A 15,699-nucleotide genomic window follows, 5' to 3' on the forward strand; every position below is an offset into this window, starting at 1 on the left:
TGATAAGTGTGAGATGCTACATTTTGGTAGGACTAATCAAAATAGGACATACATGGTAAATGGTAGGGCATTGAGGAATGCAGCAGAACAGAGTGACCTAGGGATAATGCTGTATAATTCCCTGAAGGATGGAATCTCATGTGGACAGGGTGGTGAAGAAAACTTATGGTATGCTAGCCTTTACAAATCAAAGCATTGAGTACAAGATTTGGAATGTAATGTTAAAATTGTACAAGGCATTGGTGAGGCCAAATTTAGATGTCAATAAAATAGAGAGAGTACAGAGGAGATTTACTAGAATGTTACCTGAGTTTCAGCACCTAAGTTACAGAGACAGGTTGAACAAGTTAGGTCTTTATTCTTTGGAGCGTAGAAGGTTGAGGGGGGACTTGATAGAGGTATTTAAAATTATGAGGGGGGATAGATAGAGTTGACGTGGATAGGCTTTTTCCATTGAGAGTAGAGGAGATTCAAACAAGAGGACATGAGTTGAGAGTTAAGGGGCAAAAGTTTAAGCGTAACACAAGGGGGAACTTCTTTACTCAGAGAGTGGTAGCTGTGTGGAACGAGCTTCCAGTAGAAGTGGTAAAGGCAGGTTCGATATTGTCATTTTTTTTTTAATTGGATAGGTATATGGACAGGAAAGGAATGGAGGGTTATGGGCTGAGTGCAGGCCGGTGGGACTAGGTGAGAGTAAGCGTTCAGCATGGACTAGAAGGACCGAGATGGCCTGTTTCCGTGCTGTAATTGTTATATGGTTATATGGTTATAATTAACTCAAATAACATGAAATTTGTTTTGTGGCAGCAGTACAATACAAAGGCAATTTTTGTAATATAAATTACAAGCATAAGTAAATGGGGGAAGAAAAGGGATAATGAGGTAGTGTTCAGGGGTTCATCTGGAGAAATCTTGGCCAGACCATTTCAGTGTGAGCCATATTTCAATTCAATCTTAAGATTTTAAAAAAACTGTTTTGAATAAGGCAAATTTAAACTGGTCTGAAAATTCTGAGTGAATCCTGGTGTGGGGTGCTCAGCTTATTCTTGCGGTAAGTGCACAGAGGAGCTTGGAGTGTGGACAGTGGGAGCACAGAAGAAAATATATTAACCTCCGTAGAGAGTTGACACTCAGAGAACTTGGCCTGATGTCAAATGATCACAATGTCGGGAATGCTGGCAATGCCTAAAGATTACCAAATCTTTTATCTGAATCATACCTATCTGGATATTAATATCTCAACTTGTACACTAATTGTCTAGAGGAGGAAAGGAAGGTTGATTTTATCAAGCTTTTAGACTTGTGTAGCCAAACAACACAGAAACAGGCCGTTTGGCCTACATGGTGATGCCCACTATCAGGTGCTAGTGATCCTATTTCGTTTCTAAACAGCATTTTATTCCAGAAGTTTATTATCCCAAATAGTGGAGTTTGCAATGACAGTTTTGATGCCAAGTCTCTACAAGCTTCTTAAACAATAAAGTTTTGGAAATTTGACTACATTTCAACAGTTGTACCCTGCTGGCAGATCTCTCCGAATGCTGGCAAGGTTTGGGCTTCTCTGAGTGGGCAGGGTTAAAAGTTACAGCTGAGAAAAAGAATGATGCTGATTTATAATCATCACTCTGTATTTTGAGAAGGAGACAATTTACACCAAAGGCAGTCTCATCTCCCAAATGACAAAAAGAATGTAATAACCAATTAGTGTTTATAAGAGGTTTTCAGGACATCCCACCAGGCAGATTCTAGAAATCATTGCTGCAACAACATTAAAAGGCTGTATTTTCTCAGCAAGATCCAAATTGGAAATGAAGCCTAAAGTAATGCTTCGTTCCCTGGCATTGTGCCTCAGCAATTTTCCCCTTAGTTGATGGCTCCTTTGTGCTCTTCACTCTTCGGAAGATCGGGTGGCCTGGAAAAACTGAGGTTCTCAGATATCTTTCCTTTATGAAGATGCAGGTAACTTCTGCAAGTTCAATTGTTGGGATTTTTCCTGGGTCTATCTTACTCTCTAAAGAAAGGTGGAAGAGCTGATTGTGAACTTGAGGAAGTTTAAGATGAGGAAACACAAATCAATCCTCACAGAGGGAATCAGAAGTGGAGAGAGTGAGCAGTTTCAAGTTCCTGGGTCAGTATCTCTGTGGAACTAATCTGGACGTAACATATTGATGCAGCTATAAAGAAGGCAAGACAGCAACAATCTTTTATTAACAGTTTGAAGAGATTTGGTTTGCAACTAAAACACTCAAACTTCTACAAATATTTGATGGAGAGCATTGAAACTGGCTGCATCACTGTCTGGTATCGGGGGATACCGTACAAGATTGAAATAAGTTGTAAAAATTTATAAAATTAGTCAGCTTTATCACGGATACTAGCCTCTGTAGCACCCAAAGCATCTTCATGGAGCAGTGCCTTAGGAAGTAGGCATCCATCATTATGAGTCCCCACAAACCGGACATGCCCTCTTCACACTGTTATCATTAGGAAGGAAATATAGAAGACTGAAGGCGCACACTCAGCAATTCAGGAATGGCTTTTTCCCCTCTGCCATGTGATTTTTAAGTGGAATCAGAATCAGCTTTATTATCGCTGGCATGTGTTGTGAAGTTTGTCCTGGGTATTTTGTAGGTAGTATCCAGGATGGAGCTGACTAAATTTACAACCCTCTGCAGCTTCTTTCGGTCCTGTTCAGTAGCCCCCATACCAGACAGTGATGCACCTGTCAGAATGCTCTCCATGGTACATCTATAGAAGTTTTTGAGTGTATTTGTTTACATACCAAATCTCATCAAACTCCTAATGAGTATGGGCGCTGCCTTGCCTTCTTTATAACTTCATTGATATCTTGGGACCAGGTGAGGTCCTCAGAGATCCTGACAGCCAGGAACTTGAAGCTGTTCACTCTCTCCACCTCTGATCCCTCTATGAGGATTGGTATGTGTTCCTTCGACTTACCCTTCCTGAAGTCCATAATCAGCTCTTTCATCTTCCTTGATGTTGAATGCCAGGTTGTTGCCATGACACCACTCCACTAGTTGGCATAGCTCACTCCTATAAACCTGCTAATCACCATCTAAGATTCTACCAACAATGGTTGTATTGTCAGCAATTTTATAGATGGTATTTGAGCTATGCCTGGCCACATGGTCATGGGTCTAGAGAGAGCAGATCAGCGGGCTAAGCACACACCCCTGAGGTGCACCAATGTTGATAGTCAGCATGGAGGAGATGTTATCACCAATCTGCACAGATTGTTGTCTTCCAGTTAGCAAGCCAAGAATGCAATTGTAAAGGGAAGTTCAGAGGAAATTCTGTAACTGCTTAATCAGGATTGTCGGAATGATGGTATTAAATGCTGAGTATAGTTGCTGAACAGCATCCTGACATATCTGTTTGAGTTGTCCATGTCACAGTCTGGTCCATGGATGCCTCATTCCAGTTATTTCCTTTTCCTTATGTTCCATTGAGTGCCTTGATTAAGGCACCTGTTCTTCATTTCATACCGGCAACATAAAGGCTCCGGCTTACAGCGGTGATTGCTGGACCATCACCAGAAACTCATCACCGGAAACCAGTCATCTCACCGTAGCCACTATGGTTATGCTCATCCTGGGACCGTTGTGAATCGGACTCTAGTCACCTGTGGCTGCTTAGCAAGTTCAGTTGTTTTCGTGTCCAACTGAGTTGCCGGCTGTTTTGCCGCTGCTCTGAGTGAGGTACAAATTCTGTGGTTTCGTGGCTGGCTGAAGACTTGCTGACCATTTGCTGCCACTCTGAGCAAGGATACATATGGACTGCCCTGTGGTTTTGTCTCCTCGTTGTCCAAATCTTTCCAGCTGGGTAGATCTGGCCGTTTGCTGCTACCCTGAGTTGAGTATTCCATCTCTTCATTGTCCAAGTCCTTCCAGCACGAGTAGATCCAGCCATTTGCCACTACTTCAAATTGGGTATTCTGTCTCTTCATTGTCCAAGTCCTTCCAGCTGAGTAGGTTCAGCTGATTGCCAGTTCTCCAAGTTGGGTATTCTGTCTTTTCGTGGACCAAGTCAAGTCTAAGTCCAAGCTCATGATCCGAGTTCCGAGTCCAAGTCAAGATCCAAGTTCCAAGTCCAAGCTGAAGTCCAGGGTCCGAGTCCAAGTTGAGTCCAGTTCCAGGTTCCTAGTCCAAGGCAAGTTCAAGTCCAGGTTCCAAGTCCAAGTCCTAGTCCAGGTTTTACCGGTTTGCGTCCATGTTGACATTTTGTCCTCGCTCCCTGGCCTCCCTAGTAACTATCAGTAAACTCAATTCTGTTTATACTACCTCTGTGTCCTGCACTTGGGTCTGCTCCCAATGCCCCCTTGTAACAGTCCAGCTGGTCCAAAGCCATATGAAGAGCCATTGACCTACTGTGGCAATAAGCAAATTACAATGGGTCCAGGTTCATTCTGAGGCAGGAGTTCTGTCTAGTCATGACCAACCTCTCAAAGCAGTTCATCACTGTGAATATGAGTGCTATAGGGCGATAGTCATTAAGGCAGCTCACATTATTCTTATTAAGCTGTGGTATAATATTTCCCTTTTACTTGCCTCATAAATGATATCATCTGGTGGGACAAACTCCACCCAGGACAGCACCAGAGATCAGGATTGAACCTGAGTCACTCGTGCTGTGAGGCAGCAGCTCGACTAGCTATAAGCTCCTTCCGTGGATGAAAGATCCTGACGAAGGGTCTCATCCTGAAATGCTGACTCTCTATTCCTTTCCACAGATGCTGCCTGACCTGCTAACTTCTTCTCACGTATTATGTGTTTTACTCTGGATTTCCAGCATCTGCAGAACTTCTTGTGTTTCAATTAATGTTGCTTGATATTCAAAGTTCTGAGAGAGATTGACATGGTAGGCGCAAAAAGTTCATCGCCTCCTGTTGAAGACTATCAAATAATGGAATGGCTATATCTGACAAAGATTAAGAGGGCTATAGATATTTGCATTTCTGTACTTCAAGGGCTGTGGGTGGTCAGTTCAAAGTTCAAAGCTCAAAGTATATTTATTATCAAAGTACGTATACATACGTAAACTTGAGATTTGCTTCCTTACGAGCAGCCATAAAACAAAGACACCTAATGGAACCCATTAAAAAAGGCCATCAAATTCCCAATATGTAGAAAAAAAACAAATCATAAAAACAATAAAAGTAAGCAAATAAAGTTCAGAACTGAAATTCGCGGAAGTGAGACCACAGCCAGGAAGCCAGTCATCACTCCAGCCGATCCAGGAGCCGTTTAGTTACAGGCCACAGCCTCAGTTCAGCAATGAGATGTGTAAACTTTATAGAGCAGCTGGCTGAACAGCTGCCGGCCCTTGCCTCCGGCCCTGACATCCTGACCTTTTCGATTTGGCCCGGCACTTAATTTGCCCAACGAGCAGACTGTTTCTCACTCTTGGACCCAGGCCCTGCCACTTCAATGTATTCAATACCCAGAGAGCAATGAGTTGTTGGGCCCTCATGGTTTCGGAAATCAGACAGCAAAATAGTTATGTACATGACCAGGCACAAACTTGTCGGATGACAGAGCAAATTCAAGAAGCAGGAAGTCCATCTCCTGCTCCTGGTCCCCATGTTTTAATATCCTGAATTCCCCATCCAAACTGAATTTCACACTTGGAAATCTGTTGTAAGTTTGCTGGGGGAATCGTTGCAATGAGAACATAGAACATTACATACAGGCCCTTCAGCCCATAATGTTATACTAACATTTTAACTTACTTCAAAATCAATCTCACTCTTTCCTCTTACAAAGACCTCCTATTTAGACCATAATACCATTAGATATAGGATCAGAATTAGGACATTTGGCCCATCAAGTCTGCTGCGCCTTTTCATCATGACTGATCCAATTTTCCTCTCAGCCACAATCTACTGCCTTCTCCCTGTATCCCTTCATGCCCTGGCCAATCAAGAACATATAAACCTCAGCCTTAAATATGCATAAAGACTTTGGCTCCACAGCTGCCTGTGACAAAAAAAATTCCACAGATTTACCACTCTTTGGCTAAAGAAATTCCTCTTCATCTCTGCGCCAATAGGACGCCCCTCTATTCTGAGTCTGTGTCCTCTGGTTTTGGAATTCCTCACCATAGAAAACTTCCTCTCTACATTCAATCTATCAAGGCCTTTCACCATTCAATAGATTTCGATGAGGTCACCCCTCATTCTTCTGAATTCCAGTGAATACAGGCCCAGAGACATCAAACATACTGTATATGACAGGCCATTCAATCCTGGAATAATTTTCATGAACCTCCTTTTTCAGCAAATTCTTTCAAAGATAAGGGCCCCAAAACTGCTCACAATACTCCAAGTGAGGCCTCAACAGTGCTTTACGAAGCCTTAACATTATGTCCTTGATTTTATTTTTTAATCCTCTTGAAATGAATGCTTAGATTGCATTTGCCTTCCTCACAACAGAATCAACCTGCAAATGAACTTTTAGGGAGTCCTACACAAGGACACTCCAAGTCCCTCTGCATCTCTTTTTTTTTAATTTCTCTCCATTTAGAAAATAGTCAACCCTTTCGTTTCTTTTACCGAAGTGCATGACCATACATTTCCCAACATTGTAATCAATTCACCATTCCTTTGCCCATTCTCCTAATCTGTCTGTCCTTCTGTAGCCCCTCCACTTCCTCAAAACTACCTGTCCCTCCCCCTATCTTCATATCATCTGCAAATTTTGCAAAAAGCGATAAATTCCATCACCCAAATCATTGACATATAACATAAGAAGAATTGGTCTCAACACAGACCCCTGTAAAACACAACTAATCACCCGCAGCCAGCCTGAAAAGACTCCCCTTATTCCCACTCTTTGTCTACTGTCTATCAGCCACTGCTTTATCCATGCTAGTATCTTTCCTCAGCAAGGACCTGGACCCATTGCAATTTGCCTGTCGCCACAATAGGTCAACGGCAGATGCAATCTCAATGACTCTTCGCTCTGCTTTAGACCACCTGGACAACACAAACACCTATGTCAGATTGCTGTTCACCAACTATAGCTCAGCATTTAATACCACTATTCCCACAATCCTGATTGAGAAGTTGCTGTACCTGGGCCTCTGTACCTCCCTCTGCAATTGGATCCTTGACTTCCTAACTGGAAGAGCACAATCTGTGTGGATTAGTGATAACATTATCCTCCTCACTGACGATCAACACTGGTGCACCTCAGGTGTGTGTGCTTAGCCCACTGCTCTACTCTCTCTATACACATGACTGTGTGGCTAGGCATAGCTCAAATACCATCTATAAATTTGCTGATGATGCAACCATTGTTGGTAGAATCTCAGATGGCGACAAGAGGGCATACAGGAGTGAGATATGCCAACTGGTGGAGTGGTGCCACAGCAACAACCTGGCACTCAACATCAATAAGACAAAAGAGCTGATTGTGGACTTCAGGAAGGGTAAGACGAAGGAACACACACCAGTCCTCTAGAGGGATCAGAAGTGGAGAGAGTGAATAGTTTCAAGTTCCTGGGTGTCAAGATCTCTGCGGACTTGACTTGGTCCCAGCATATTAATGCAGTTATAAAGAAGGCAAGACAGCACCCATACGCATTAGGAGTTTGAAGAGATTTGGTATGTCAACAAATACACTCAAAAACTTCTATAGATGTACCACAGAGGGCATTCTGACAGGCTGCATCACTGTCTGGTGTGGGGGAGGGGTTACTGCACAGAACCGAAAGAAACTGCAGAGGGCTGTAAATCTAGTTGGCTCCATCTTGGGTACTAGCCTACAAAGTACCCAGGACATCTTCAAGGAGCGGTGTCTCAGAAAGGCAGCATCTATTATTAATAACCTCCACTACCCAGGGCATGCTCTTTTCTCACTGTTGCTATCAGGTAGGAGGTACAGAAGCCTGAAGGCACACACTCAGCGATTCAGGAACAGCTTCTTCCTCTCCACCATCCAATTCCTAAATGGACATTGAACCCTTGGACACTACCTCACTTTTTTTAATACATAGTATTTGTTTTTATCACAATTTTTAATCTATTCAATATACATATATTGTAATTGACTTATTTATTTATTATTATTTTATTTTGTTTATTTCTTCTATAATATGTATTGATTGAACTGCGGCTGCTAAGTTAACAAATTTCATGTCATATGCTGGTGGTAATAAACCTGATTCTGATATTTCTATCATTCATGCGCCTATCTAAGAGTTTCTTAATGCCCCTATTTTTCCACATCTGACACAGTCCCTGGCAATTTGTTCACACACTCACCATTCTCTGTTTAAAATATTTACCTCTGACATTGCCCCCATACATTCCTTACCTCCATTCACCTTAGAATTATGCCTCCTGTGCTGGGAAAAGGTCTCAGGCTGTCCATGCAACCTTTGCCTCTTACCATTTGTACACCCCTATCATGTCAGTTCTCATCCTGCTTCACTCCAAAGACTAGACTGCACACTCATCCAAGCCAGCATCCTGGTAAATCTCCTCTTCAACCTCCCTAAAGCTCCTACATGCTCCTACATGCTATAATTAACCAACACTGAACATAATAGAGGTGGAAATAAGTTTGGAAGGAAAATGAAGAATAACTTCAAGACTGAAAAATAAGATTGTATGAAAGCTCTCGTTAGCAACCTGCCTGGAGCCAGGAGGTTAACTGATTTATTGCACCCAGTTCCCAGGGAATGTCACCAAATCATCTACTCACATGAAGATTGCCTGAAGGAAGGAACTAATTACTGATGGCTAAACTCAGTCAATCCCAGACAGACTGCCAGTGCCCCTTCAGAGGTTACTGTTAGGGACTGTTGAGGACTGATGGAATTATGTGAACATATATAATATATTAATTCAAATAAGAAGCAGTCTTCAGTTATTAATGTAAATTACAAAGAGTAATTAGTTTGAAGTTAAAAGAACACCTTTGCAGATAAACATTTCTGTCTGCAGAGCACAGGCTGGCCCATAGTAGCGTGTTGGTTGGTAAGAGATATAGTTTGTAAATTGGAGTGACCATGAGATATTCTCCTGCATTAAACAGAAGTTATATGTTGATTGGCCTACATGAAACCAGGCAACTATAGGCTTAAGTAATTTGCACCATTAGAAACACATTCAAGGAGGCATGCAGACCAGACTGATATTATCACCAAGCACATGAAAATACTAAACTATCAATAGTTGGGAGATTTGTGCACCCAGATTCACCCTAACAACTTTAATTTTAGATGTCTTAAATCTATGTCCCAGAAGCTTTTAGACCATCTGTGTGAATTACTTGGGCCCAGCAAAAACGTTTGAACATTTTGCCACTGTAGATATGTGATTCAAAGGAAGTATTGTCAACCCCCAAAATTAAATGATGCCATTATAATTACGGAAATTGTATTGAATCACCCGCTCTTACCTTTGATTTTTAGGGTATAAAAATGTGATGCACTTTGGGCATGTGAGACTCTACCACGAGGAACTCCAGATAAATGTCAACTTGTTGAGGTGAATAAAGATTTCCGTACCACCAGCATCAGTTCCCCTCTGGCGTCTTCGATCGCAGTCACAACAGTCAGGTCTGGAAGCGACCACCTCCCCTGCCCAAGTTTACATTGTTATTCTGGCATTACCGCTTTCTCGCTCCACAGCAATGAAAAAGTGGCAGTATTACTACACCCTATGTGTTTTGGTGGACATGCACTGAACCAACCATGTTTAATACATTCATCTTCATGACTGTTCCTGTAATGTCTTCAGTGTGACTGCAGATGCCCTCTGTCACTGGTGATAAATTGACCTGAGAAATCATTTTATTTTGTTCTCCTCTTTCCAATGCAGAACCTCTGGTCATAGATCTGCCATTATTAGTGCAGTGATGAGGCATTATACAAGCTGATATCAGCAACCACACAATAGAATGGAAAATAATTCTAATCGCAATCTGTTCATTAGAGGACATGTTAACGAAACCATGTTTAGTCATACATCAATTTACAAAGTGATTTTTAAGCCTTGTAAAACACCAAAAAGTACAAAGGCTTTTTTAAACTAATGAGAACTGGTTACACCTTCTCGCTGTGCTGTAATAATATTATAGCATTGAAAATTGTGATGGATGAATGACGTTCAACCCAGCATCAGCTGGCATTGCCCTCACTCCTCCTGCCTCTAGATAAGGTGAACATCCAATTAGTACCATGGACTCAGGAGAACCGATTACATTCCAGCCTGAGAACAGGTATGAAGGGGTATGGGTTAGAGGTTGTTGCTGACAGAGTATCTAATCAATTTGGAATACAATGCTACAATCCCTTCATTGTGATCCCGAAGCTACAAGACCTTTGTCTGAAAACCTACCTGTGTTTCAGGGCTGCAAGTCTGGTTCCTTTTGACTCTACATCCTCTGGTTCCTTAAGGTTGTTATAGCCAGGAATAGTAATAGGAACAAGCTCCCACTACCTATTAAATGCTCCCAATAGCAAATAGCCTCTGACAACCAAGTCCAGCTCCTGGACTTCATGTCTGGCTCAGCTACAAAGACCAGTGGATCCATTTCTACTGACAGGAGAATGGGCAAAGCTGGGCTACTGGCACCTTAAGACCTGTCACTTCAGGCAGATGGAGCTCATCAGCAGTGGTTGGGCAGCTCATCCAGGAGAAGGAAAACACAGATCTCAAACCTCCGCTGCCTTGCGGCTATACCCACTCATGGAGAAGTTTTTGGGAGTAAACCCCAAGGGAAAATTTCAGAGCTGAAGTCCCTAAGGTAGTCCTGCATTGTGTTCAATGCTGACTGGCAACTCCTGTGATGCTGCTGGTACCAAACTGTATCAGTTTCTGTCATTCCTTTGTGTTCATCAGATGTGTGGAGAGTGGGAGCTTGCTACATGGGCAGCAGCTTGCTCTCCATATTGTACTGCTCTAGTTTGCATGTATAGACAGATAGGACTCAACATCCATGGTCGACCATGACCGATATGGGCCACATGACTCATGTCATTCTCTTAGTGCGGGGGTTTCCAACATTTTTTTTGTACTCCATAGACCCCCACTGTTAACCAAGTGGTCCATGGACCCCAGGTTGTGAACTCCTTTCTCAGAAGTAGTGAATCACTAGAATTCCCTGTCCCAGAAAGCTGTGAAGGTTAGACCATTAGGAACATTTAATGTTGAGATACGGTAGATTAAGTTTGGAAAGAAAGGGGATTGAGGTCAATAGGGATCTGGCTCAGTGGAGGAGTTGAGTCATGAGATAGGTCAACCATGATTATATTGAATGGCAGGACAGTGCTGAGGTCCTGAGTGAAGTAATCCTCTTGCTGTTCTGTTCTTACGTTTCCGTTCCTGATGGGTCCAGCAAGGAGCTCCTGGGAACTGAAAATAAACTACAACCTTTTTCTTTCTGTGAAAAAAAAGCTAATGATGTGACATTGTATTCCTTCAATTTCTTCATTTTATTTTGAGATCTGGAAGGACTGCATATATTGCTAACTGCAATTGCCCTTGAGGATGAGAGGTGACATGACAGAGGAGTACAAGAAGATAAGAGGCAGAGGTCAAGTGAACTGCTAGAGTTGGGCTAGTGACACTCCCGGGGCAGATATAGCTCATACCAGGCAGAATACCTTTAAGCTGATTGGAAGAAAGTACAGGGGGTATGTCAGAGGCAAGTTTTTTACACAGAGAGTAGTGGGTGCGTGGAATGTGCTATCAGGTTTGGTGGTAACGACAGAACCATTAGAGACATTTAAGGGACTCTGAAATGAGCACATGGATGCTAAAGAAATGGAGAGCAATGTAGGAGGGAAGGATTAGATTTATATTCAACTAGGTTAAACATTTGACATAACATCATGAACTGCAGGGTTTGTAGTATGCTGTACCATTCTAAGTTCATTAAAGTGATGATGAGCCATCTTCTTGAAGCAGTGCAATCTGTCTGCTGAAGATGCGGTCACAGAGCTTGGGAAGGTAATTCCATGATTTCAACCCAATTGCAATGAGAACCAGTGACATATTTCTAAATTGGTATGGTATGGACGTGCAGTTGCTGCCATATACCTGATGCTTTTGTCCTTCTTTCTTTCAGCTGGCAAGGCCCTAAGCTCAGAAAATCCCTCAGTAAAACTTTCCTCACTTAAGTCACACTCTCTTTTGGCCACCTATTGTTATGTTTCCTTAGGTGGCTCACTGTTTTTGACTGGGCAATGTTTCTTTGATGTTGTCTGTACCACCCACTTTACATCCTCTATTGAAACACATGGAGTTGCTGTTGTTACTTATCATCGTACATGATATATCTTTACCCATTTATTTTATCTTGAGAATAGCTTGGTAGAGATTGGAATTAGAATTGTTCATTGTTGTCGCTAGTACCAAGATACAGTGATAAGCATGCCTTGCATATTGTTCATACAGATTAAATCATTATAATCCTCAGTTTCTGTCAGCTGTGTAAGTCTATGGAAGACAATCTCTGGCCCCACCAAATGTATGAGACTGAGGTGCAAAACCTCCTGTTTGAGTGTCATGTGTTCCCCTGTTACGCATCAGCACCACAAGATAACAGACAGTACACCATATGCAATTAAACAATTAAGCTTTATAATTCTCAATTTGACTAAATGGTTAGTAAAGTAAACCAAAAAGAAAAGGGCCTATTTTAATGAAACAGTCTAACGTGCACGTTGGAGCTTACGGTTTCCCTTCCGCTGGTCCAGCATCGATTTCCCCGGACTTCATCGACCCTGGCCTTACTTCAGGTCAACTCCTTTCTGGTGTGAATGACCTCTCCTTTCTGGCATCTTCTCTCTCCATCTTCCACCGATCAAAAGACTCAGATCACCCTGGTCTCAGGCACACAACAAGAAAAAGAACTCCCTTCATTGGACGGCGCACATTCCAAAGCCCCCGTTATCTCTAGCCAGAACCCAAACACTGCCTCTGCAGAAAAACCATCACATTCACAGAGCTTCTACAGAAAGACCATCACATTAGCAGTGAAACCTTTCCCAGGGTGGTACATCATTATTCAGTGTATTGAGATAGATCAAACTAAAACAATAGAAGAGTGCAGAATAAAGTGTAGCAGCAGCAGAGGAGGTGCAGGTAAACAATAAATTGCAAGATTGTTACAAGATGTTGTTCTCTCGTCTGACTCTCATGGTCGCTGCAGCCTATTCACAGCAGGGTCTGGACCTATAGGAAGTATTCTATCTGCAGTCTGCTGCATAGCTCCAGTGTTCGTTCTCTCTCTCTCTCTCTCTCTCTCTCTCTCTCTCTCTCTCTCTCTCTCTCTCTCTCTCTCTCTCTCTCTCTCTCTCTCTCTCTCTCTCTCTCTCTCTCCTCCTGATGCTCTGATTGACCTACTCAACATTTCCAGCATTTTATACATTCATAAGAGTCATAGGCTCTTAGAGTACTAAAGCACAGAAAACAGCCCTTTGGCCCACCTAGTCCGTGCTGAACAATTTTTCTGCATAGACCCATTGACTTGCACCAGGGCCATATCCTTTCACAACATCCCCCCTCCCCATCCACAGGCTTATCCAAACTTCTCATTGTTGAAATCAAGCTCACATCCACTTGTTCCACTGACAGCTCATTCCACAGTCTTACCATCCTCTGAGTGAAGACCACCCCCTCATATTTCCCTTAAACATTTCACTTTATACCCTTAACCTATGAGCTCTAGTCCTAGTCTCAGCTAATCTGAGTGGAAATAATTGTACTTGCTTTTGCCCTATCTAAACCACTCAGAATTTTGTATATCTTCATCAAGTCTCTCCTCATTCTCCTATGCTCCAGGGAATAAAGTTGCAACTTATTCAGCCTTTCCCTATAACTCAAGTCCTCAAGTCCCATCAATGTTCTTGTAAATTGTCTCTGTACCCTTTCAAACAGTTGATTTTGGATTTGCAATCTACAGTATTTTTTATTTGTAATGGATTATTTCTCTTCGTGTCGGAAAGCAAAAAGTCAGTAGTTTTCTTCAGTAAGTTTACAGAACCTTGAGTCTCTGTACTTTCACATGGTGCAGGGTTTCTAATTAAATTAATGCAGATGATGCCAGCAGGGCCCCAAGTAGAAAATGATTGCAGTCATGAATACTTCACAAGGCTACATCCACATATGGTACTCAGATAACTACTGCTTCCTGGGTAAGTAGTTGGGTCCAAATTAACAACACTAGTGAATGACTAAATGTACCGCCAGTATTGGTGAAGTAAACACTAAGTATTTGCAATCAAGGAATCAATTCGGTTATCTAGAAATCAAAATAATTTTCCATCAAATATTCATGCAATGCTAACACATGTTAATATCTCCTCAATCTCTGTTGAAAAAAGAAATTAAAGGCTCTCAAGGGAAAAATTCAAGGATAAAGTCAAAATCTCCTTATATAAATAGAACATACCTGCCAAGATGTGGTCTATGACCACTCAATGTGCCGGTATGGTGTTAAGAACATCAAATTCATGCATTGAGATCAATGAATTACCACAGTGAAGGCAACCAAAGGATCTCCCAAACTACCTTCTCACTTGTTCCACCTGGTACATGTACCTAAATTGATACCCATTTTGGCCTCATCAGTCACTTTAGAACCCATCAGACTAGAGTGGAAGCAAGTTGGTCTCGATTTCAGTGGGAGAAAAGGAGAAGAAGAGAAAGAAGAAAAGGAAAAGAAAAAGGAGGGGGAGGAAGAAGAAGAAGATAATGCTGATAAAGAAGAAAGCAACCAAAGCTTGGGCTGGCTTTGCCATTCAGTACTGATGGGCAGAGGTATCATGTAGTTTGTTAGATGACCAAATTGTTTCTCTCAGAGAGACATAAAAATAATCATGGCACAGTCTGGAAAAAACTTTTTCAAAAAATTATTTGATCTGAAACATTAAATCTTGCTTCACACTTCACGGATGCTGGCTGACCTGTTGAGTACTTCCAACATTCCCTATTTTCATTTTAGATTTCTAGAACTCAGTTTGTCTTTACATTCTGTAAGAACTTGCATAAGTTGCTGAGCACTTCTTTGATCACAAGCATATCGTTCATTAACTTGGGGCACTATCTGTATACCAGAGTGTAGGAGAGGTCTCACCAGCATGGAGTGGAACATAAAGAATACAAGAAAACAGGAGCAGGACTTGGCCCTTAATTCTTCAAGCATGCCCCACCATTCAATACAACTGACCTGCCCCAGGCCTCACCTCCTCATTTGTGTCAGTCACACATAGCTGTCAACTGTCTGCTCTTTCTACTTCTTCTTTAAATAACCCCAGGGGTCTAGCTTTCAAAGTGCTCTGCAAGAAAAGAAGTGATGCATCTTTACTCTGGAGCCCTCGGGTTCTGTCCTGCTGTGTAAGTCTAGGGAAGACAATCTCTGGCACTGCCAAACAGGTGAGATTGAAATACGAGTCCACCCCGAAGCCTCCCGTTTGTGTGAATGCTGTGCGATTTGTTACCCTTTTACAAATCAGTACTACGAAATAACAGACAGTTCATCACATACAATTAAACAATTTAGCTTTATAATTCTTAATTTGGCAACAGGGTTAGTGAAGAAAAAGCAAAAAAGAAAAAAGGTCCATTTTAAGGAAGCAGTCTAATGTGCACAAGTTGGAGCTCATGGTTTCCCCTTCACCGATCCTCCTTTGATCTCCTCAGTCTTTGTCAGATCATGGCTCTGC

This window comes from Hypanus sabinus, chromosome 3 (genome assembly GCF_030144855.1).
Source record: "Hypanus sabinus isolate sHypSab1 chromosome 3, sHypSab1.hap1, whole genome shotgun sequence".
In the NCBI taxonomy this organism is placed as follows: domain Eukaryota; kingdom Metazoa; phylum Chordata; class Chondrichthyes; order Myliobatiformes; family Dasyatidae; genus Hypanus; species Hypanus sabinus.